We start from the raw sequence: 24,985 nt of genomic DNA, 5'->3' as shown, positions 1-24,985 counted from the left end.
CAATTAATACAGCAACTGGAGGTCACTCACATTGCATTTATACATCTATTCCTTCTTCGCTTATATACAGTATTTAGTCTCCCTTTCCAGAGTTGCAGCTGGTGCATGCTTCTCTAGGCCAAGCAAGTCTGTCAACCTCTTTAGGCTGGCAAACCTCTCAACTTGCAGAGCTGCCATGGCTGGTAAACTCAGATGTTTTTTAGGGTGGGAGCTCATTAAAGGCAATAGAGGGGTGTAGGTTCGGGTACGAGGGTTTAATGAACCCAGGGCAGGTGGCACCTTCCAAATGAGGGTGGGTTAAAGGTATGCATTTGTAAATCCATTTGCAGTGACATCACTCCTCATAAGGATTCTTGTAGTCCTGGCAGAATCTGTAGTGCAAATAATCCAACTGCATTAAAATGATTCAGAAATATTTGCACACACAACTAGCAAATATTTGGGGTGAATGTTATTTTATAATTTAGAAAGCAATCCAAATTACTTTCTATTTTCTCAGAAAGCAATCCAAAAAACGTTCTATTTCCCAGGAAGCAATCCAAATAACTTTCGATTTTCTCAGAAAGCAATCCAAAAAACGTTCCGTTTACTCTCATTTCTTATGCACAGAGTGCTTTTAAAATTAACTTTATGTGTAAGGTAACATCGAACTTGTGCTCCCTACATTTATTTTTGGTTTTTTTCTCTTACTCATGTTTTAATCACCCTATTTTCATCACTGTCGAAAGTCCTTGCGAGAATTCCTGGCAAGAGCAAATCAATCCTTGTGAGCCTTATTCGCAAGAATTAGCAATATTTTGAAAACGCATACTTTTCCAGGCCACGTACAAAGCCCAAACCTTCAGACATCTTCCACATCTTTGTCCCTGCTCTCCCTTCTCTGAGCTCAAACATTCCCTTACTACAGCTCTTCTATAATTTCTAGTACTTATAATTTCCTGATGATCGCAAGCATATGACTGTCGACCTATAATTGATTGTTGCAGTGATTCCACCAATCTATTATTGGGTCTGAAATGGTGCTGCAAAATGTCCTAACCAAACTCAATAAACATTTTCATTTACATGCTCACTTTAATATCTGACAAATACCCCATTTGATGAGCATCAGTCTATTTTATTTGTTTGAACAGTTTCTCTTATCTTACTTTATTTTATCTAATGGCTGCAACCTAACTCATATACAACACTCAATTTGAAAGGGCAAAGATTGGAGTATTCGCAAGGCCTAGTCAGTCCCTCAGTTAGAAATATCTAGCCACACCACCACCATTCAATACTAGACGGTGCAGAAAATGAGTGGCTCAGGCTCTCTGGCCTGAGACTCCTTTATTGACTTTCATTTTGTTTGAATGGTACATCCTTCTACAAGAAAGATTAAAAAGGAAATATGTATTGTAGGGATTGTGAATTTAGGAATCGTATTATATTAGAAGTTAGATAGAGCTTTTGGGCTCTCTGGATTTGTCATACAATCTTTCTGTTCCAAAATGTCTCATTCAGTTTCTTTCTTTATGACTAGGCAAGCTTTGTGCCGTTTCCTAGTCCGCTGCAAACCCAGGTAGCCAATGTTCTCCAGATGCCCTGACAATCATAGGGGCCTCAGTTTCTATATTGAATGGTTTAACCCTGATTCTTAAGCAACCAGCAATCTCGGATTTTAGTTTAGAGACCAGGGTTTAGTTGCCATCTGCATTGCACAGCAAGAGGGCCACAGATGTGTGGAGTATTTTATATTCACGCCACTGCACCAGACTGTACCCCTTTGCCAATGGGGAAAGAAAACTGCCAAAAATGGAGGCAATAACCCCTGTGTGCGCCAAATCAGCAAAATTGCGCAGGGTTCATAAACCACCAAAAGAGCTGCTCACCCTGCCACACACACAGGCAAAATGGGTGTCAAAGCAGGAACCACGCTGTCATTTGTCATCTGTCCCCTGAAACAATGCCACAGAAGGGCCTAATCCAAAAAATCCCCTTAAAAATCTGTAATTTTCCCAGAGAATTATGGAAAGGAAAGTGTGCTGAAATCATGGATTCTCCAGGCAGTCAGAGGAATACAGGAAACTAGCTGTCAAGCCCATTTAAAAGGTGTTCCTTTTTCTGGAAGAAATTACAAATTCCACTATTTCAAGCATGTTTGTGAAGGGCTAATTCTTTTAAAATGTTTAAATCCTTTATAAACTGTGCTTATATTTTATATGGGAAATGAAAAGACTTTAATGTCCAAGAGCCCAGCCGGGACCAATCCACTAGTTAATTCTGATCTGACAGCCTGGCCTGGGAAAACTGACATCTCCACTTGACACTCCCTTGAGAACAGGAAGGCTAATGGCTGTTAATGGTTTCTGCATAATGCCAGCAAGGCACACAATGGGGCCGCATTAGACATTCGTCTGCTGGCTGACCAAAGAACAAAGGACAGGTTGAGCATTGACCTCTGGAAGGATGGGCAGGATGTGGAGGAGGTTTCTCAGTGAACTTCAAAGGACTGGACAGCTGCTGTCTGAAAAGGGGAGGTTACACAGGAGGACTTTGGTGTGAAATCCTTATTTTTGATTAAAGTTTAAAACTCTTTAATTGAGCAACCTAAAGAGGGATACATCTGAAACTTGGTAGACATTAAACTAATTTCAGCCTTGTGATTTGAAGACATTGCGGAAACTCGTACCATGTAAGGAACCAAAGTTTTGAAAAATGTCTGATTGTGGCAAACTATTAATGTTGCAAACTTACAATTGTATGTACACAATCCACTGATACGTGCCCAGAGATGTATCAAATTAGAAATGATTAATCCAAAGTGTTATGGGTAAAATTGATAACAATCCATAGAATGACCAATAGAGCTCTCACAAAGATGGGAAGTGAATGTAAATGTAGACAATCGAGTGTAAAGTATATGTGTCTAATTTTATGAGGGTACATAATGGTAGAAATGTACATTTGTGCAAAAGTATGTTTTGGGTAAAAATCCAGGTGTGAGTTCCTAAATCCTGTCATAAGATGACAGCTCTGTTCAAGCTGCCAACCAGAACAAAGCACATGCCTGTAGCCACTCACAACCATGGGGGTGTGTTTTGTAGTTCTGCCCATGCATTAAACATTGTAATGGATAAATATAGGAGTTCGACTACACATAGGGACACACACTGATTCCAGGGCACACTGCTTCCAGAACCCATCCAGATGTCCGCGCAGCACCTTATTCCAGAACTCTTCAACTTGTTCCTGACTCCAGAATCTTTGAAATATCCAGATTTCTTTGCATAATCCAGACTTAGCATTGCAAAATTATTGCTAGCCTGACCCAATTGCAAACATCCCAAACCTGAAGGGATTTAATTCTGATTCAGCTTGGCTTGCTACCATTAAGGCTTGCCCGTGGAAAACTTGCTTCCTGCTATCTACCGTGTCCAGTAACCAGAAGGGGCCCTTCCAAATCCAGGCTGAGGTGCAGTCCAAATTGACCAGAATCGCCTTGCTGATCCAATCCCGCTAGAAGTGCCCTGCTGCCGGTAGACCAGATCCAATTCATTGACCAGAGCTGACGGTCCAATTTAATAACTTCTTCTGTAAGTATTGTAAGGGGATTCAATTCAACACTACAGCTAAGTCAATGCCTATTCTGGGATACTGAATGGAAACCCTTATTGATATATCTTTATGTCCAGTTCATGAGTTCTGGATGACTACCCCTATATAAAACCCCTCTCTTGGAATCCCCCTAACCCCACTGAGCCAAGAAGTAGTTCTGTTTTGCAAGTTAAACGGTTTATTTGAGAATTTAAACAATATATATATATATATATATATATATATATATCACACTTTATAATAAATTAATAATTGAATATCACACTTAATCTGAGCAGTAATCAATAATGGATAGTCTGGCACTAGCACACTTCTTTATAATCAATGATGAGTGGTTATAGGATGGATAAGATAGCAACAATACTTTTATAGTTTCAAATGGATGCAAGGTGGAATGAAAATGCAGTACAGAAAAAAAACTTGATAGGGTTTCAGCAAAAGACAATGTAATAACTTTCTTGGACAATTCACCCCCCCCTTTTATGCAATGTAAGGAGATGAAGATGAAGATGACACAGTTCTTAGGAATGCAATCAAATAGAATTCAGTTCAATTCCCCCCCAGCAGCTTATACAACAGATAGGAGTTTTGAAACACAGGCAAATGCTTTGAATATGGTGAAAATGCAGTGAGAAATATGCTGAAAATGCTTTTAATTCCCTTCAGGAGGTTCAGGGTGAGTGGTATCTAGTTAATATGAGTTCAGGCTCACTCTAGCAATGATTCAGGGATGGTTCTTAAGAGGCAAATGAAATTTAGCAGTTCAGGCAAAAGCAGCTATCTTTTTACAAGTAAAGAAATCAGGCCAAATCGCAAATCGCGGCAAAATTCGCGAGTGCGAGAATCGTGATTACGGCAAACGTATAAGGAGTATTCTAAGCTTTCAGAGGAAAGTTAAACCAAGTTCCTAGCCCAAACGGTTACAGAGTTATGAATGATTTTGTGAAGGTTGTTTTTTGGACTTGAAATTTTAAAAGTTCAAAGCGACAGGTTACAGCTTGCAGTTAGAAAATGACAGGTGACAGCTTTGCAAATGACAGGTGACAGTTAGGAGGCAGTTCTGGTTAGATTAAAATAGATTGAATTATATTATTTTAACTAGGAGATTGGTTCTGCACAGTTCTGCTAGGTACTCACAATATATTTTGAAATAGGTCTCCCCACGGATCTGGTCAGGTTTTGGACTGGACTCCGGTTCCGGTCTCGGCACTTCACAGTGATCTGGGTCAGCTCTCTGGTTCTGCTAACAGCGGTCTGAGTCACTCTGGATCTCTGGCCTCTGGTTCTGGATGCTGCTCTGCTTTCTCTGGGTACAGCACTGCTTCTGGATCTTTCTGCACAGCTTTCTCTGGACCCAGCGCTGATCTGCACGGCTCCTGAATGCTGCTACCGCTGTTAGGTTTGCTGGATGCTGAGGCCTACTGAGAAGAGTTCTCAGTTTGTGGGTTTAGGCCCTTGCTTTGAGTTCTGAATCAAGTTCTTTGGAGTTTTAAAGTCTAAGTGTTGAATCTGGTATCTTCTGGATGTTGTATGGTCCGGCAGAGCGCTTTGCAGCAACTGGATTTGAATGTCCTCTCTAGCTTCCAGTGGCTCTTTTTATGTCTTTTGAAAGTGGGTGTGTGTGCAGCATCACTAGCCAGCCCCTCTTTCAACTGCCCATTGGTCAGGCTTTCTGCACTGCTTTGATTGGGGGAAGGAAATGTGTGTCATGGTGATGCTGTAGGTTTTATGGGTCAGAGGATCCTCCCCTGGTCAGTTTGCCCACAAATCTATATTTGACCTAAAGACATATTTCATAGATACACGGTGGTTTGAAATTACATGCACCCATCACGTATCACATGAGGTATACTCTGTTCAAACTCTGATGTTTCGAAGAGCTTGCATTCAGAAATGGCAACATTTTGCATTTTTTAACTGGTTTTGCAATATTGGTTTTTCATTAAAAATTATACACATACACACGGCCTGTCCATACATACTCCAGTAAATTCCCATGTCTCTAGCTTAAACACAGAGTCTGTAGTATACATAAATAGCAGGGTTTTGCCCCAGAACATCACCCAAATTGGAGTTTGGGCTTGAATCGAAGGTACATTTTTTAAATGAAGGCTCTCAAAGTTATACATTCCTGCCATTTGATTACAAAGAGTTATCAGTGTTTCTGTAAAATATATATTTTGCTTTCAATTCAGTTCTCAGAGTGTTGGAGTCCGCCTCCAAGACTTGGGTGGGTCAGTGATCACATGTGTCTTCTGGCAGGCAGGCCTTTGTTGACAGGAAACAGTCAAAATCAACATATTCTATTCAAGTGCAAGAGCCTATTGTGTGGTCTCCAGGAGGCTCCCAGCCAGTCTGCCTTCTATCAATTAAGAGGTCATGTGAGATTTTAACTCCTGGTGTGAATCTCTGGAGGTGAGCGGTTTCCCAGCCTTTGGCCTGTTAATTAAATCAGATTTGGCCTCATTACGACCCAGGCGCTAAGGGTTAACGCCGTCGTTAACCCTTAACGCTATTCTGATTTTAACGGCTGCTCTTAGCAGCCGTTAAAATCCATGGGGCTAACCTGCCATGATGCTAATTACGCCACCGTAATTTATGGTGGCGTAATTAGCGCCTTCACCACTCCCATTATGCCCTATGGGGCAAAAATGGGAATGGGGAAGGGAAAATGGGAAATGGGGATTTACCGCCCCACTCACCTTGGAATGGGGCGGTAAATCCGCCATCCACCATGGTGTAAACATAGTTTACACCATGGTGGTAAAGTTGGCGCAATTAGCGCCTGGGTCGTAATGACCCCCATTGTCTTCTGGGAACAGCATGTGGTTAAGATTTTAATTAACTCCCAGCCTTTGATGTAAAGGCCTCTCCTGCAACTCCTGACATGCAGTTTCCCTGTCAGAGTTTAGACCACTAGCGCCGCCCTCAGTCAAAAGCGGGTACTGCATGCAATTTTTTTGGATCAGTCTTGAATTCAAGCATTTCAAACAAGAGATATTACATGGAAGTATATTGTCCAGGTTCAACAAATGGCATTGGTGTAGTTCTGCAGTAAAATAATTTTGTGCCCATAAATTAGCCATGTTTGACCTGAAGAAAACGAATTCCCACCAGTTATGGGTTGCTTTTGGCAATCAGCATTGCCCCTTTTACAATGGTTTTAGGCTCTGTGCCCTTCTGTGCTCACAACATAGGCAAAAATAGGTGTCAGCCTATTCTTCATGCATTTCCCTGTGCATTTTCTGGGAAGTTCTGGCCATCATGATGTTTTCCATGCCAGTACTGCACAGTTTTTGTGGTAGGGCTCGGATGCATGGGTAAAAACATCCCACAGTATTAACAGGAAGAACAGTGACCCATAGTGTATCTGCATTGTATTATCCCTATCTCAACCCATCCCATCTTTAATTCAGAACTCCAGTATTGTTAGAATCCTCCTTGCACTGATTGTCTCACCTGTGTTCCAAAACCCTAACTCCCTAGTGATTCTGAATAACTAAAGTAATTCCCAGGAAGAAGTAGAGTATCCACAACGGGACGGGTTACGCTGATCACGTGACTGTGAGATCCATATGTGGCATTCTCTTTTCATAGTCATAATATAGAGTAATCAAACCCATCTGTCATTTTCAAAAGCGCATTTCTGTTTTCTTTTTCACGCCTATTTTGCAAAAACGCCTATCATTAAAACCTCTATAACTCCTTCAGTTTTAAAGATAGAAACGAAATTTCAACTATCACTGATACCTAACATCCTTAGCTACATCCACAACTAAAAACCAGAACAGTGTATTTGACCCATTTTTCTTCAATATTGCATAGTAAAAGTTTGCCTCAAGTTTGCCAAATTCCCAAGTTTACACATGTCATTTCCCCATTTCAAAGTGCTTTTTCCATCCCATCATGATATCAAGTGTGTATTGTTGTTTATGTTATAGCTCATGTATGTTAGGACCTGATTATTGTTACTTTTCTTAGAGCTGTTCTCCATTTGAGCATTTTTGCTCCCTTTTGCAGTATTTCACAAAGCCATTTTTCATCTGCCAGTTTAAAAGTGTCATTTGCCAAAACGGTTTTCCCTCTTGTTTAGGGAGGGAAGATTGCCTATAACTCTAGACATTGTATTTCATTCCTGAATACCTGCTGGTTACTCACACTGGTGCAGGACTGCTCATTTGTATTTAAACAAAACTTTGCAGGGGGAACTTTAATCTAAACGTTATCTGTTGCAAAACAAACTGTTCTTTTTCCCTGTGTTTTCTATTTTGCCTCCTTATAAGTGAATTCAATTGCTTTGCTTATTTCTGAATTGTATTGTCACCCTTTGGGTGATTGCTGCCCCATATATATATCTATAGTAAACCTATGTGTGATTTGAATATTAAATAAATAAATAAATATTTACCTTTACAAACTAGCCTGATTCCTGGTTCAGTGTGCCCTGGAGGGTATTTTGAGAAGGGTATGATATGAGTGGTATATCATTCAGAATATTGAACTTATAGACAAAAATAAAATAAGGGTTTCATTTGCGCACTACATGCTAGGCGAGACTTGGGTGTGTGCCTGATTGAAATCCCGTACAGCTGGTATCCTCAAGTAAGGACACAAGTCTTGGTGTGTGCTCTGCCCCAAGAACAGCAGCATTCTTACATCTCTGTCAGCACCCTCTGGTACTCTCCAACCTCACTTCTCTCGCATATTCTGGGTCTATCCATTATGTATTCATCCTCTCAATCACTTGTTCCAGGCCAACAGCTACCACAGAGTCCTGAAAGGGATATACATGATTATTTCGTAGTGGAAAAATCAGAATCCGAAAAATTAGAAATTCTAAATGAAAGGCCTGAAATAATCACGTAGATCAGCCCCACATGCGATCCCTTCACCCTCCATCACCTAGCCCTAAATCTTACCTGCGGGCACTCACTTACCTCCTTTCCCTCTTTGCTGCTCTTTCCCTGCGTCGGGAGTTCTGCCTCCCCATTGAGGGGTGGAACTACTGCTGCAGGGTGTGTTTTTATTTTTATACTTTGTCCCATGCTTTCCTTTTTAGGGAAGCGGGGGCCACCACTGCCACCCCTGAATTCCCTTAATGTCATTCAAGGGGGGCAGGGGACAACCCTGCAACCCCTGCTCCCCTTATTCAACATTTTACGGATTCAGTATTTTTTACACTGCCGAATGTACATATGTAAGGTGTATCTCCCTATGTGGTGCTCATATATGGGTGAGCAGCAACCTGCAGGAGTCCTGAGTATGGAATACTTACACCTTATCGCGCCCATGTGCGAATGCGAAACCCAGGGTTGGGGATGATGCACCATCCTGTGAGGGCCTAAGTCAGGCCTCTGAATGCTCAGGCTGCCATGAGAGGTGCAGGGACCCTCTCTCACTGGATGGACAGCCCTGGTGGCTCCCCTTTAACTTGGGTGCCACAGTGGAAATAACCAGTCAGAGCCTTATTTCATTTGGCACAAGTCAACAGCCTTCTTTATGTAATCAAACAATGTAAAACCAGTTCCTCTGTATGCCCAAGTAATATTACATCAAGGGACCCCTTAAATTAGGCACTATCCTTTAATTATTGAGCTGAATGGGTACATAAGGGTATGTCTTCCATGTCCTCCGGTACTGAAATTTTAAATAGCATCACTGGACCAAGTGGGAGCAAGTTGAATCATCATTTGGTGAATAAATACATAAATAACCTTCAGTGGGTCGCCTGGAAGCAAGTTGAATCACATTTGGTGAATAAATAAATACATAGGGCCTCATCACGACTTCGGCGGTAACCCTTAAATCTGGCGGTAGCGCTATTACTGCCGGATATAAGGGTCCGCCGAATGAGGGCTTCAGCAGATTTCGCCCCAGCTCTGAGCTGGGGGGAAATTCACCGAAAATTCCCGCTATTAGCACGAAGATTCCCCATTGAGCCCAATGGGGAATGGGGCATTCCCGAATGGGCTCAGTGGGGAATGGGTACTTACATTACCGCCAAACTCGTGATCCGGCGCTATTAGCGCCGGGGAGTTCGGCGGTAGGGCTAATACCACCCGCGCTAATAGCGTTACCGCCCAAGTCGTGATGAGGCCCATAACCTTCAATGGGTCACCTTGGAGCAAGTTGAATAACATTTGGTAAATAAATGAATAAATAACCTTCAATTGGTCACCTGGGAGCAAGTTGAATCACATTTGCTAAATAAATAAATAAATAAATAAGTAACCTTCAGTGGGTCACCTGGGAGCAAGTTGAATCACATTTGGTGAATGAATCAATAAATAACCTTCAATTGGTCACCTGGGAGCAGGTGGAATCACATAGGGTAAATAAATTAATAGATAACCTCCAATGGATCACCCTGCAGCAAGTTCAATCACATTTGCTGAATTAATAAATAAATAAATAACCTTCAATGGGTCACCTGGGAGAAAGTTAAATCACATTTGGTAAACCAATAAATAAATAACCTTCAAGTGGTCACCTGGGAGCAAGATGAATCCCATTCAGTGAATAAATCAATAAAAAAAAATTGATTTGATTTGATTTGATTTTATTTATAAAGCGCAAAAAAACAGGCCCATGGGCAACCGGGCGCATACTCTTAAACATGTTACAAAAAGCAGTAGTTACAGAAGTTACAAAAATATACAGCATATATACATGTACTGAAGGGTACCATTAACAGCGTATAATACAGGGACAGAGCAGAGAGAAAATGTATATTCAGTTCTGTACCCCACATGGAGTCTGGACTGTGTCAAGGTCTCATGAGTCTTGGGAGAGCAGCCATGTTTTATCATTGTTCTTGAAGGAGTGGAATGATGGTTCAATTCTGATAGGTGTGGACAAGGTGTTCCAGAGTTTAGAGGCCAGGACGGGGAAGCTCACCCCACCAGCTTTTTGGAGTTTGCATCTAGGCACGATGAGGCTGTGAGTTTGGGCTGCGCTGGTAGGTCGAGTGGAGGTGTGGCGTGAGAAGCGAGCGGACAGGTAAGGTGGGGCGTTGTTGCTCAGACATTTGTGAGTCAAAGCTAGGGTTTTCAGGGCAATTCTCTGTTTTACCGGGAGCCAGCATAAGTCAGATCTGACAGAGGAGATATGAGAACGTCTCGGGATGTTTAAGGATGCCCTTAAGGCATTATTTTGTATAATGTGCAATTTATTAAGGTTAGACTGACTGGTCCCTAGGAAGAGAGCACTACAGTAGTCGACTTTGGCCATAACAAGAGTTCTGGCGAGTGTGATACAGTTGGTGAAGTTTAGGAAGGGTCTACAGGCAGTGGTAAGTTTGCAGGTATAGGCCGAAGCTGACCTAACTGCATTTATTTGTCTGTTCAGAGAAAGCGAGGAGACAAGATAGACCCCTAGCGTCTTAGTATCTTTGGAGACTTTAATGTCATTGCCGTCAATAATGAAGGACTTGTAGGTTTGGTCTAGTTTGTTGAGCCGATAATTTGATACTAAAAGTAAGAGCTCAGTCTTATCATCGTTAAGGCAAAGTTTGTGCTGTGCCATCCAGGCCTGGATGACCGAGTAAACATTGCTAAGGGCTTTGGTGTCAGCTGTGTAGTCTCCTGTGATAGAGATGAGTATCTGGGTGTCGTCCGCGTAGTTAGTGTAGGAGACACCCAGATAGTCAAGCACATCGAAGAGGGGCTTGGTGAATACGTTATACAACGTAGGGGATACACATGAGCCTTGAGGAACGCCACAGTGAATAGGGGAGGGATACGCTGATGCCAGCGGTGCGAAGACCCTCATGGATCTATTGCTCAGGAATGAGTGGATCCAGGCATTGGCAGAGTCGGAGAAGTGGGCTGCGGATTTGAGATGCTGGCAGAGTATTTGGTGGTTGACCAGATCAAAAGCCACAGAGAGATCGAGGAGAAGGAGAAGAGCTAGCTTCCCATTGTCCTTCAGTGACTCCATCTGAGTTTTCAAGTCGATCAGCGCTGACTTTGTGCCATGTTTAGGGCGGAACCCTGATTGTCTTAAGCCCAGGAGATTGTTTAGTTTGAGGTAATCCTGAATCTGCAGGTAGGCTGCGCGGTCCAGGATCTTGAGCAGGAATGGGACTGTAGTGATAGGTCTGAAGTTAGTTGGGATATTAGGGTCAAGGGAGGGTTTTTTGAGGAGTGGGATAACCCATGCATCCTTTAGGTTGTCAGGGACAATACCCGTCTTGAAAGAAGCATTTTTTAATGCTGTAATGAACGGGGCTAGCTCATGAGATGCTTCCTTGATAATAGGTGCTGGGCAGGGGTCGCCTTGGCAATTGGAAGGTTTTAAATTGTTTATGATGTTTTCTACTTCGAGAGTAGCATAATAACATAGCATAATAACCGTCAATTGGTCACCTGGGAGCAAGTTGAATCACATTTGGTGAACCAATAAATAAATAACCTTCAAGTGGTCACCTGGGAGCAAGTTGAATCACATTTGGTGAATAAATAAATAACTAACCTTCACAGTCTGCCTACATTCCGGTAGCTGCAGACTACCACACAGTCTCCCTCCTATTTGGTCACAGACAAACCACACCGTATGTCCTAACACTGGATATACCTGATCCATTACCCCTTCTCTTAAGCAGAGTTAGGGATCTGTACCCAACTGAGCAATCCTCATCCGACAAACACTGCCTAATATTTGATGTGGAAAACACAGGCGAATCCAACTGGCACTAGGCCTGTCTGTACCTAATAAGACACTGGGGTTATAATTGCACTGCCACCGGTCAAACCCCTCGAAAAGCCTTGGTCTTCCTCCTCTACCACTCCGTTACCCCTCTCTTAGGTCGCACTATCCCCACGCAGGGATGAGAACATGTCCCACTGAGCAGAATGCATCATGCACTGTCATGCGCTATCGAGGAAACCACCAAAAAACTCAGGTTGCAAAAGAAACCACACGGGAGTCTCTGGAGGGGCACCCAACGTCTGACTGGGTGTAAATCACCTCAGCAACATATCCCCAGCAAGATCCCTTTTTCACCCAGGCCTCAGCGTGTCCCTTCGGCCAATATATGTCGCCACCTCTGTCACGACTGAATGAGGCGGAGAGACTCCAAACAAACACGTAGGCTCAGTAAAAAGAGTGCGCTGCCTTGCGTGCTCCTTCCCCAATTTTGTTTTCTTTCCCACTCCTTCCTCATCGGCCACCCCGTCGAGGGGGAGATAGAGGCCTGGACCCGTCCCTCACAGCCGCGCCGACATCGTGGGACCAAACACCAGCTAAACTTTCTCCATATGGTCCCCAGCACCGGCAATGCTTGCGCACTCGACCCAGTGTAGGGGAGAGCGAGCTGCCGGCCCAGAGAAAGGACTGCCGATGAGGACGTCCCTGTTCTGATTTCTTCAGGGAAAGCGCTGATGCCTTGCCAACTCCTTGCCTCTCCCTATTGTAAACTCCCGGTGCTCTCTCTCGCCCGCAGCTTCCCTCAGGGCTCTTATGCTCCCCGGGGACCTGCCACTAAAATTTGCAAGTAGGGGAGCACCCAATGCCGTTAAGGTGAAATCTCCTCACGGCTCGGTCCGCTCCCCCTGCTGGTGGATTATTTATTTATTTATTTATATTTATATAGCACACGCAAGCAGCCCAGGGGCATTGAGGCACTGTTACTTGCAAGAACTTAGTTACACAGGTACAGGCATGGTAGTGGATCATACCATGTCAGCCAGAAACATACGCCTGGCGCTGAGAGCGCGAAACAAAATGACAGGAAGAAATAGTATAGGGCAACGGAAAACAAATGCCTGACAACAGTGGCACTGTGCTCATTCATACACACAAACCCACAATAAATGCGGGTTTACAATTAAAATGCGCATTTGGCCTTTTTTTGGGGCCTTTTTTTCAGAAACGTCCTGAAAGATCTGAAGTTTGGCTTGCCCTTGCCAGAGCTCAGATCACACAGCCTTCTCCCATTGCCTAAACAGACTTCTGGTGTGTGTTCTGCATTTGACAGCAAAAGTCTGCATTTTGAAGAATGTGAGGGCTCCACTTCCTCGGACTTCACAATCGCTAATAACTCAAAAGCGCTGTATTGTTTTTTTTGCAAAAGTCCCTCCCCAAAAATTGTACAAAACATTCTTGGCATCATGGTTGTTCTGGCTAGATTGTGAAGGGTGCATGTGAATCTTTTGTCTGCAATAGATGGCTTTTGTTCCCAGAAGATGTTTTTAAAGTATTTTCCAGATCTTGTTGTATGTGAACGGACTAACCTTTTTTCCAGTATTTATTGATTTTAGTGTGACCAAGTTGCATGTTAACGTGTTGTGTTAGAAGCGCAATTGTCGTACAATTACCCGTGATCAATATAAAGGGGCTAATTCACAGGAACGTTCTCCAATAGGATTTTGCCATTATAAAACGCTTCTGTTATCTAGGCCCCCAGTGTCACTCTACAATGTTATGTATGTTAGTCTGAATAAATTAAACATCACCAAACAAATGTTTGCTATCTAAATGCACGGTGGTAACCCCAAACCACAAAACCACAATGACGTGAAAATCTAAGTAGTCTTTGGTTTCCATTAGTATTCTCCACTCGCCAACATGTATTTGTGGTCAAGCAGCCAAGGAACAATTCCTGCGAAGATATGAGTGGTGTAAAAACACTCTATGTGATGCTATCACGTTGAATAAATAGGAAATTCACAGCCGGTTATCAAAAATATAATACTTAAAAGTGTTAAAACTGGGCATGGAAAACTATATTCAGTCGTTGGTAATTTCACTGTTAAACCTAAAAAGATGGGATGTGGCCAAGGCAAGTGCACGAGTGGTCACACTCAATGAGAGCTCCGTGAGCCGACAGTGATGTGGGCTCACCATCAGCCCACGTCTGCGGTAACACCTGATTCGGGGGTCAGGGGGGCTGATGCGATGATGCACCCCGCAGCACATGTTGGCAGCAGGCTAACGGTTCCCAGCACTGGGAGCACGGATCTCAGCTGAGGTGTGTGTAGGCTCACAAGATGGCGCTCACTGCGGTTCTCTGAAATCCTGCTCCATTGTCCACGCCTTCTCTGCAACATCTGCTTCTCTTTCTGTACATACTGAGTCATAATCCACACTAACGCCGCACTGCAGACCCTGTGGGAGGCGCCCTGAATTGGGGTGGTCCTCACTTGTCGCTACCTGGATCCTTAATGACCCTACCGTCAACCCAAAATAAAATCTCACCTGCTCTCCACTGGTCTGTTGCTATCATCGCGCTCTGCCCCTCCCTGTGTCCTTGCATCGCTCATGCTACCTCCTTCTCGGTTCTTTTGAGTGCTGAACTAATTCTGTCCACACTTTACTCTCTACTTCCATAATCAAAGCGTCCCGCATGGTTTTGGTATGTCCCCTTGGTGCTGCTGGCTTGAGCTTGGGGACGGCACATAATGTGGGTCGGTGTATCCTGCAGCAGGCTGTAAAGGGAAGTACCCATATGGAGGTGGGGCAGAGGGTGCAATGTTGAGTGCAGGCACAGGTTCTGTTTTCTCATTACTGTGAGCGGAATCCAGGGTCGCATTGGCCCATCAGCCTTTCGGCCCGTGGCCGGGCCGAAATCGTCCCTGAGGAGTGGGGGCCGGGTTTCTGGCCAAGCATGGGCCGGTTTGGAAAAAAAAAGTGGAAAAAAAGATATATTTTTTTTCACTTTTTTTTTCTTTTCAAAAAGCCTTTCATCCTTCTTAGGTTGATAAATGAGTACCAACACAGGTTGGGGGATATTGTATGCACATTTGTTCTATTAAAAAAGAGCTTAAGCATAAGTGCTATACAATAACATATTATCATTTGGCCTTGGACGTCTGCTTGGATTCACAGTAATTTAGTGTACCTAGGAGCAGCCTAGTTGATGCCACTTCCTGTTTTGTCAAGGGGTGAAAGGTCGTGTTTCATCGCTTCCCGTGATGTCCCTTTGGGGTGTGGTCAAATGGCATCACTTCTGGTGATGTCATCATAGGTCAAGAGTCGTGAGGCGAGAGATGGGCCTCTTTTTTGAGGTGAGGGGTGGGCCACTTTTTTTGGGTGACCTGGCCCATTTCTTGTCCCAGTCCGACCCTGGCGGCATCCTCTAAATCTTCAAACATCTTCCACAGTTCCAAAACGCTCTGTCTTTATATTTTGAGTCTAAATATGTGTACATGTGGCCAAGCGCCTCCTTGTTACTCGAACCTTTTTCGGGCCAAGATGTGAACATCTTTCCTATAGTCCCCTGAACCCATTGCCGATGACATTTCAATATCTTTTTCTTGTACTGTGGAAGTGCAGCGCAAATGTGTTCTAAGGGAGTCATGCTTCGTTTTATAATCTGTCTTACTCTAAACTTCAAATTTTACAGATCAACTGTCCAGCAGCATTTTCAAAACCCTCCCAATATCACATGTACACCTCACCCCACCCTTGTTCCAGCCTTGACCCTTTCGCAAGACTTCTACTCATGCACTCCCCACACCACGCCCTTAACTCCACAGCTGGGCACTCAACGCCCCACACCAACACAATTTATAACAAATATCATTAAAAAAAACAAAATTATTTGCACAATGGTGTAGACCTTTTCTCAGTTTCCTTGCTCTCGAGACGAGGGAAATCAATCCTCCTCATGCCCCCTTCTGCGGGATAGAGGGATCTACGGATCCTCTATATATGGGATTGTCACTTCAACTACAGCACTGTTTCCTCTTATCAGAGGAGAGACCCCATTTCAATTCTATTTTTCTCCTGTATCCCTACTACACTACTTATGATGTAATTGTTCCTATTGGAACCTGCGCTCAGGCACTGCTCTCCTAGTAGTGATCCCCTCCTTCATATTATCCAGAATTGGAGCCTCCACCTTCTCCGTCCAAGCCCCTATTATCTGGAATTCTATGTCCCTTAGCATCTGACACATAGTGGACCACCGGGCCTTCTGGAGGGTCCTCAAGACATGGCTATTCCCCACAGCACCCTGACTAACCCTGTCCTCTGTGAACTAGAAACTGAACTCCGGTATTAAGTGTGTTATAAAAACCAATTGAAATAAAAAAATAAATATGCATCCATACACCTTTACTCAACAACATACTGCACAACTCATTAGAATGTAGCTATCCCCCTCGACAAAAATGTGGTCTAGCTGAACACATAAGGCACTTTGACTTCTACTACTCTCACATGCTCTCATAGCACTTTCAAAAGCACCCACCCACGTTCCTGCATGACACGGGGAGCTAGCAGGGACCTGGCTGACGTTACCCAATATCGCTTTGGTAAACTATTTTGATGTATTTTCCCATACCTGGACTCCGGTGCCCCGAGGGCTTTCAACCTAGAGTGTGTTGGGACCATACCAATGGTGAAAGAAGCTATAAAACGATGGGGCTGATGTTGATAAAACAGGGGCATTATGAAAGAGCATTGTATCCCATAACATTAAATGTCACATAGCCGCTTTAATTTGACCGTGTTTAATTCATTGTTTGCATATTTTACACCACACTTACAATAATATCCCTCAGCTTTTAAATGACTAATTACAACTTGACTAACAGTTATATACACCTTTCTGCACAAAGTTTTAATGGTAAAGTGTGACATTAAATGGCAACCTTCAAACCTGCTGAAGGTGATAGCAAGACAATGGGCCTCATTACGACCCTGGCGGTCCGGAAATAACGGTGGCGGTAAACCCGCCGCCACCGTTGTTTCCGGACCGCCTGATCCCGACCCCTGCAGGCGGGAGGTGATGTTCCCGCCAGGTCTGTCCTGGCGGGTTTAACCTCCTGCATGCAGGCGGACGAGGAAACACCGGCAGCATTACGAGATGCTGCCGGTGTTTCCATGATCCCCATTTCCATCGAGTCCCATAGGACTCAATGGGAATGGGGATTTACACCATTCCACCTCCGTGATTCCCGGAAAACCGGGGTTGTAATGCCCCGGTAATTCCAGGAATCACAGAGGCGGAATGGTAATACGAGTCCGGCGTTAACCAGGTGGTTTTACCGCCTCGGTTAACGCCGGACTCGTAATGAGGCCCAATGTGCACAGTCGACATCTTCTATGCCGGGATGGTAAAAGTGGTAGCTTCCTGGAGGACCACCAAGAGGCACAGACAATTCATTAGGGGTGTGCACAGCATGGCCTTACGACCACAAAACCTAAAGGTAACAGCAGATAGTACATGACAAACACAATATATAACGTGTGCATGCTAACTCCCAAACGCGTCACATCTAGGGTCAGATGACCATAGAGAATTAGAAATTATGACGAGTCCCCTTCTACAGCGGCGTGTCCAGGGAGCGGCCTGGGGTGGCACGTGCTATCCCTGGAATCTGATTGGCCGCCCCAGGTGCCGCCCCATCATCCTGAACTATGATCATTATGTGTGTGTGCGCTCATACTTCATGCCAGCCCTGCATAAGTCAGTGCCCCACTTGTGCCACCCCAGTCAAAGGAGCCTAGACACGCCACTGCCCTTCTACCACCATAACTACAACTGAAAGCACCTAGAAAACGTTTCAAACCGTAAAGTTTGTAGCATATGGAGTTGTGGGGGCGGGAGGGGTTCTGCTAGGGTGAGAAGGGCTTCTCAGGGAGCACCGATCGATACTGCAATTTGATCAGTTTGTAAAATTGTCAGTATGTATTACAAAATCATACATGCACGGTGGTGCATGCTTTCAATGATGCCTGTTGCGTTTGGTGGACACATTTCTGCAGTGCACGTCTCTTGCATTCTGAAGCTTTCTTCCTCGCTCGTCACGTGTTTCCCCCTTGTACCCTTTCGCCGCACGCACCATATACTGCTGCTCATTTCTAATGCACCCTTCTTTCTCAATGCACCCCTGTCTGCCAGTACACCCCTTATACTTCCCCTGTCTTACATGATTCTCTCAAAGTCTCAATTTCTGTGCACATCTCACTTCTTACCCCCTACATTGCTATCCCTAGACACTTCCCGTGCACCTTTCACGCCTGCCTCGTGCTGCCTGCACCAGACCTCTCTTGAACCACACTCTCACTGTACATCAGTCTCTCTAATGCATCTTGCCTGCTTCTCTCATCCTCCCCTCTCCCCCTTCCCTCCTCCTCCTCCCACCTGCGCCACTCTCTCTCTCCGTGCACCTCTCACTAATATTCTCGCCCACTGCACAACTCTCTTCCCTTAGTAAGCATCTGTCTTTCTCTGCAACCCCCATCTCACATACAAAAGGTACTGCTCTCTTAAGGCCCGTCCCCCCTTCATCTTCCCCCTAGCTCGGTCTCCTCTACCCGGCAATCACCTCTCCCTCATTATGCATCACACTGTCACATGCATAGTGCACCGCCTAGTTTCTTAAACTCAAAAAGAGAAACTAAACTAGTGTGCAGTAAGTCGAACATGCGGATTGGCCGAGAATTTCATTTGCAGCTAAAGGAACAGCAATGAATAAAGAGGGAACCCCCACAACTAATGTCACACTGAGGGCTGTGCGGATGCCAGCAACACAACAAAAAAAACAGTCCTTAGATTGCACTCCAAATACGTCAAATAATGCAAAAAGAGAAGAAAACATCAATAATTGCGTAGCAAGAACACGATCTCAATAAGATACAAGAATGCGGTTTCTGTGAAATTAATTTACTGGTGCACAATGTATAGTCTGAAATACACGAGCCATGATATGCAAGGACTTCACGGTCTGTATTTGAAAGTCGCTCATGCTCAACAAATGAAACCGTCCAAAGCTATATATGTCTCATGCCAGGCACACATTTTACTGTCAGAATGACTAGAGGAAATCGGCACCATGCCACGTGTGCATTGCATGCTCAGGAGGAATGAACGCTTGAATTACCAGCACAGACATGTTTGCTAAATTGGCGGTCATTCTTATGTTCCCAAAATGCACTTTGTTTTCATGCAAAGCAGCCAGCGTCCTAGGGCACGCACATCATTCGATACTTAGCTCCACAGCACTGACCATCGAGCCCCAGTCCCGCCCACACCACTGACAATCTCCCAACACCCAACGCGAAGGCAGGGGCTGGGGGGGGAATATCCCCCACTACATTTTATCAATTTCCAGCACTGAAAATATGGCCATCTCTGAAGGTTCCACAAATAACAGTGAGGGAAACAATCTGCTACACTCCCCCAGGGAAATGGGCAATACAAATGCGAACACTAATACATGCATATATCACCAACATACAATTACAACTATGTGCAACTATGAACAAAAAACTGATCAATATCACAAATTCAGTGGTTCAGCCGTGAGTGGTCATCTCACACTGATTCACTTTACATGAGTCTGTATTCATTTGTAAGTTAGGGTGTATGCCAAATCCACCTTATCTCCAGCCAAGCAACGAGCATGAGTTTACTTTAACACAGCGCCAGCAAAGGGGGGAGGGGCATCCTTAGAGGTGTGGTGGTTGATCAGACACCTTCACAGTTCTTGCCTAGGAGCCCTCTAGCAATAAGTAAATGGACATGCGTCGCACCCCCCCGGCTATCACCCTGTCACCTCCTGAAGAAGCACCAGCTCTACTTTCACATGCCACTGACCACGTGACCAGGGGCATCAAGGGGATTGCCAGGGGTAGCAACTGCTACCCTTGGCAACCCCCTATTGACGACCCTTTATCAAATGTAGACCTTCTCATGTTTAAGGGTGCCGGGATTTCGACAAAAGTTGCAATTTGCTCATTTGGATCGCATTAGCCTCTCATTTCCTTCTCTTTCCCTTTGTTCTGCATCTCCACCTGCATTAACCTTTAACACATTCTATTCTTGACTGGGACAATCTCACCACCTACGCTTGACTGCCTCCAAATTACCATTAGGAGTTTGCCCTGAAGGACATTTTTAAAGGCAATCCCAGGTAGAAAAATTAAAGCATCTACACTACGAGGGTCAGCTGAAGCACATCTCAAGATCATCAGGCAGCCGAACACTATGGAGTCATTTTTTACGTAGTGGAGAGCAAAATCAAAGTGTGAAAGCACCCTTACAGTTTCATTTTGCCCTTCATCTCCTTTAGTATGTTTTTTTTTACTTGTGTGTATCAAGTTTTCTTGATTTAACAAGGATTCCTTTGTGTTTTTCTGAGGTTTATGTTCTATTGTTTCAGTTCGCTGTTGTTGGGTTCTGATTGTTCTGTCGAGGTAGCATTGTCAGAGTTTGCCTTCCTGCATTGTGTTAGAGCGGCATGCAAGATCTTCACTGCGGCGATTGACCAAGATGTTTTTTGGCCGCTCATCAGTCGTTGCCACCATACGTCTTCTTTGTTCACAATGTAAGTCTCTGCGATCGGCGTAGGTATGTTTGTCAGATCTATAGGATGGCCGGGCAGATCAGTAGGAGGTGTCGCAATGTCTCCGTCTGGTCCGTTTTTTTGCACAGCCGACATGTCTTGCTGCTTGATTGGCCTCGTACGTAGAAAAAATCATTTGTGAGCAGCAGGTTTAGGCAAGCTCTTAAGAAGGTGTGTCTCATCGACTTGTTCGGAAATCTCTGCAGCATCCTACATAGGTTCATTAAGTTTCATTGAGAAGGGTGGGAGGTGGAGCAGAAGTTTGTTTGCGTTAGCTCTTTCCTGAGTGGCGATCCAGTCCGATTCAGCCAGTTTCTTTTTTATTTTTAGGGGATTCTGGATCAGGTCCTCTTCCATGCATGCAATTTGCTCAAGCTGTGTTCTTTTCTGAGTTGCCCAATTGGTTATCATTTTGCACCTTCCTTCTTTGATTTCTGTATCTATCAGTTTGTAAGGAGGAAGTGCGTCTGGGAGAATTGTTTTCCTGAATAAGGATATACTGCTGAATCCCACTGTCGCTTTTAAGGAGGTGAGGCCTAGTTCTCTTCTGATGGAAGCTGTCTGTGTTGATTTTGGTAGGTTCGGTACTGAATTCCAGAAAAAGAACCTCCATTTTTTGCCAGATGTTGACAGGAATTGTTGGCATGGCATCTGCCCCGTATGTTAGTGCGGGGACCACTTTGGCTTTATAGAACTTGAGTATTGGTATGAAAGAGAAGTGGCCAAATCTTTGGTCCAGGACTCTGGCCTGTGTTGTCAGGGAGTGGACTTTTCTCCACAGTTCCTTTTGCATGCTTTTCTCTGAGATTGTGCTGTCAATCATTGCTCTCAGGTATCTGATGTGTGTTACAGTTTCGACCTTGACTTTTTCTAAGTTCCAGTGAAAGGGCTTGGATCTTCTTGAGTTCTGTTCCAGAATAAGGCCCTTTGTTTTAGCTTTGTTTATCAGCAGGTTTGCCTGCTCAATATACTCTGACAGGTTGTTCAGCTGCCTTTGAAGTCCAATCTCGGTTTGGTCCAGCAGAGTTATGTCATCAGCGTATAGCAGTCGTTGCACTGGATCATCCCCGATTTTTGGGGGGAAAGCTCTCACAGCTTGGCCTGAGTCTTTCAAATCGCCAATTTGTGAATAGAGCTGGGGCCAGAGGGCAGCCTTGTTTCACTCCTCGGCTCGTTGGTGTTTCTGCACATAATAGACTGTTTTTGTTCAATTTTACTCTCATTGTTGTATCCTTGTGTAGAGCTTTTATCAGAGCAAGGATATTTTCCGGACATCTCCAGGCTTTTAGCTTAGACCACAGTTTCCCTCTGTCCACTAGGTCAAAGGCTTGCGTTAGATCTATGAACGCGAGAAATGCTCTGGATGTGCCTTCGAGTGTTTTGCTCTTGATTATACTGAGCACCATGATGTTAACTGTTGTGGTGGAGTTTTTTTTTAATCCGGCTTGGAAGGGGTTGCATATAGGTGGGTTAGTATAACTGAAGTGACTGTAGTTTCATGTGTTGCTAACAAATGAGGCATACCATTTGCATATAGTTGGGCTAGTATAAATGAAGTGACTGTAGTTTCATGTGTTGCTAACAAATGAAACTACACTCACTTCAATTATACTAACCCACCTATATGCAAAATCATTTGAGATTTGTATACAATGTTTTTCCTGCACCTAAAATGGCATATGTCACTGTTTTAAATATTTTCTTTTGAGAATTCAATAAATTGTATTTTTATGTTTGTAAATAATTTCCCTCCCTTGTGTTCCTTGGATGAGCTAAACTGACATACGCTACTTTAGCTCCGCTGCTTACCATGGAAAACTACCAGAGCGTTAATGACACAGGTAGCTTTTGACTCTATCCTTTCTCTACAGTTATGGCTTTTCGGTAAACCAAGTTTCCTGTAGGGCTAGTGCGTCGAACTGGCCTAGGTCGATTCCGGCCTGTTCTCGTGAGGTGTTGAAACCCGCATGTGTTCCATGAGCCTATTTTTAAGTCGATCTCTTCGGTTTCTGTCGGTTCCTCTGCGGTCTTCTTTCTGGGCCCACCTTCGTGGACCGCGATTTCTATTTCTTTGTTGTTTTTGAGAGTGCTTTAGGTAGCCAAGCCCAGAGTTGTTTCATTTGTCCAGGTTTGTCCGTATCAGCCGGAGAGGTTATTTTGCTAGTCGCGTTCATTTCGGGTTCCCTGGTTCTTTCTGGGCTTTGGTTCTCTTGAGGGGCTGAGGAGTTTTGCAGGTGTCTGGTGGAGGCCGGCCGCTTTGGTGCTTCTTCCTTTGTGATGTGTGTGAGAGACCCTGTGTTGAGCGTGTTAGTTTAGGGGCGCGTTGTCTCGGCGTGTTGTTGTCAATTTCTTCCGGCTCAATGTTCGGCCGCCGGTTGTTTGTATGATGTTTCTCAATTCTTGATATGTATTGTGGTCTGTCTGGAGATTTTCTTGTTTTTTCCCACGTCCATTCGTCGTGGTCACTACTATTAGACCAATTTGTCAGCTGGAAGGCTCGGTGGTGCAGATCGTCCTGGGCTTTCTTCTATGGAGAAGCTTGGTGCAGATGATCTTATGTGCACAAAGGATTTTGCTTTCTCGTTTTTATGGTATGGCTCGACCAAGGTGAAGTCATCTGATCTCAGGGCTTTTAACGCTCTGCTCTTTTTGAAAATGTGCAGTATCGTTCCTCTGTTGAGCGTGATGTAATCCTTGTTCCATGATGTTTGTTCCATTTTAAGTGTTAACACAGGGATGTTTTTTCAGTTTTTTTGTTCGTGTGGTGGTGTTTGTTTTACTCTCACTCTAGATCCCGTTGTTTTAATGTGTTCAATAGTGTGTTTACTTTTCTCCTGGTCTCTTTTGCTCTCAGTTGTTTGAGTTTGCAATGCTTTCCTTGGAGATCGTGGAGTCCTGTCCTGCATTGTTTCTTTTTTTCCCTCGAGTGCTTTGCGATTGGTTAGTTGGTTGTGTTGCGTTGTGAGGAAGGTTTTCTTTGGGTCGTCTTGGTCCTGTTATTTTTGATTTGTGATTACTCCTGCTTCTTGCTGTGCGTGTGCCTGTAGGGGCCATGCTTCTTTTCGCGTGCGTTCGGTCCATCTGCTTTGTTCTCAAAGCGGGTGTTTTTGTCGGAGCTCCCTCACTTCGCCTTGAGTTTTTTTCAGACTCTGAGTCTGGATGTTGGGTGATGTTCATCGCAGCGTTGTCCATTAAGAAGTCTTCCACTGTGCTTGGTGATCTTGATGTCTGCTGGTTCTTGTTGGTGTAAGTGAAATTCTCTCTTGTCTTTGTTGGACCGGTTGAGCATGTGAATATAAGGTCCAGGGGGTCGTTTTTGGCTTCAGTTATGGAGCTGCTTTGATCTGCATTCAGTCTTTTGAGTGAGCTCAAGGGGGCGCTAAGTTTTAGGAGTTTTTGGTTCTTGGTTTCTCCTTTTTTAGTTGTCTGGGGTTCTTTTTTGGCTGATGATTGTGCAGATGCCTGTGCCTGGACGCCCGGTGTTGCCTTTGGCCGTGTCAAAGTCGAATTGAAGATGAAAGGTTCTGGGATGGCAATCGGCTGGCCCATGGCTCTTCCCGGAATGCTGTTGAATAAGGTGAAGTTGCTACCCTGGCTCAGTTTTGGTTTAGAAGAGGAACTTTCGGCCTCTGGTGCTGCTCGGCTGGAGTCCAGCGTTTGTGTTTCTTCATTTTTTGTCTGCTTGACTGTGGCAGGTTGGGTCCCGAGATTTGATGGGTCGAGAGAGTTCCTCTGATTTTGGCTCTTGTCTTGTTCTATGTTCTTAGACAGAGTCGATTTTTCCATGGCTGTTACGTAGCCCTCCAAGAATATCAATTTGGTATGCATCATGGCCAGCAGAGTTGTATGGTCTTTTAATGTTTCGCTTAGTGATTCGTACAGTTTGCAGAAGGGGGCGAGACCGATGGTTATGGCCGACATGATTGTTAACATGTCTGGTTTTTTGCTGGGCGTTTCTTTTTGGGTGAAGACACTGGCCTTGCTGCATCTTCTGGGTTTGGCAGGCGTGTAGAGAAGGGATTTTTGAATCATCTGGTGGGCAGGTGGTTGGTTATTCAGAGGGCGTGTTTTACTTGGTTTCGAAGGTGTTGCAC

Source organism: Ambystoma mexicanum, chromosome 7p (assembly GCF_040938575.1).
Source record: "Ambystoma mexicanum isolate Mex_15411 chromosome 7p, UKY_AmexF1_1, whole genome shotgun sequence".
Classification (NCBI taxonomy): domain Eukaryota; kingdom Metazoa; phylum Chordata; class Amphibia; order Caudata; family Ambystomatidae; genus Ambystoma; species Ambystoma mexicanum.
This window is presented reverse-complemented; position numbering follows the sequence as displayed.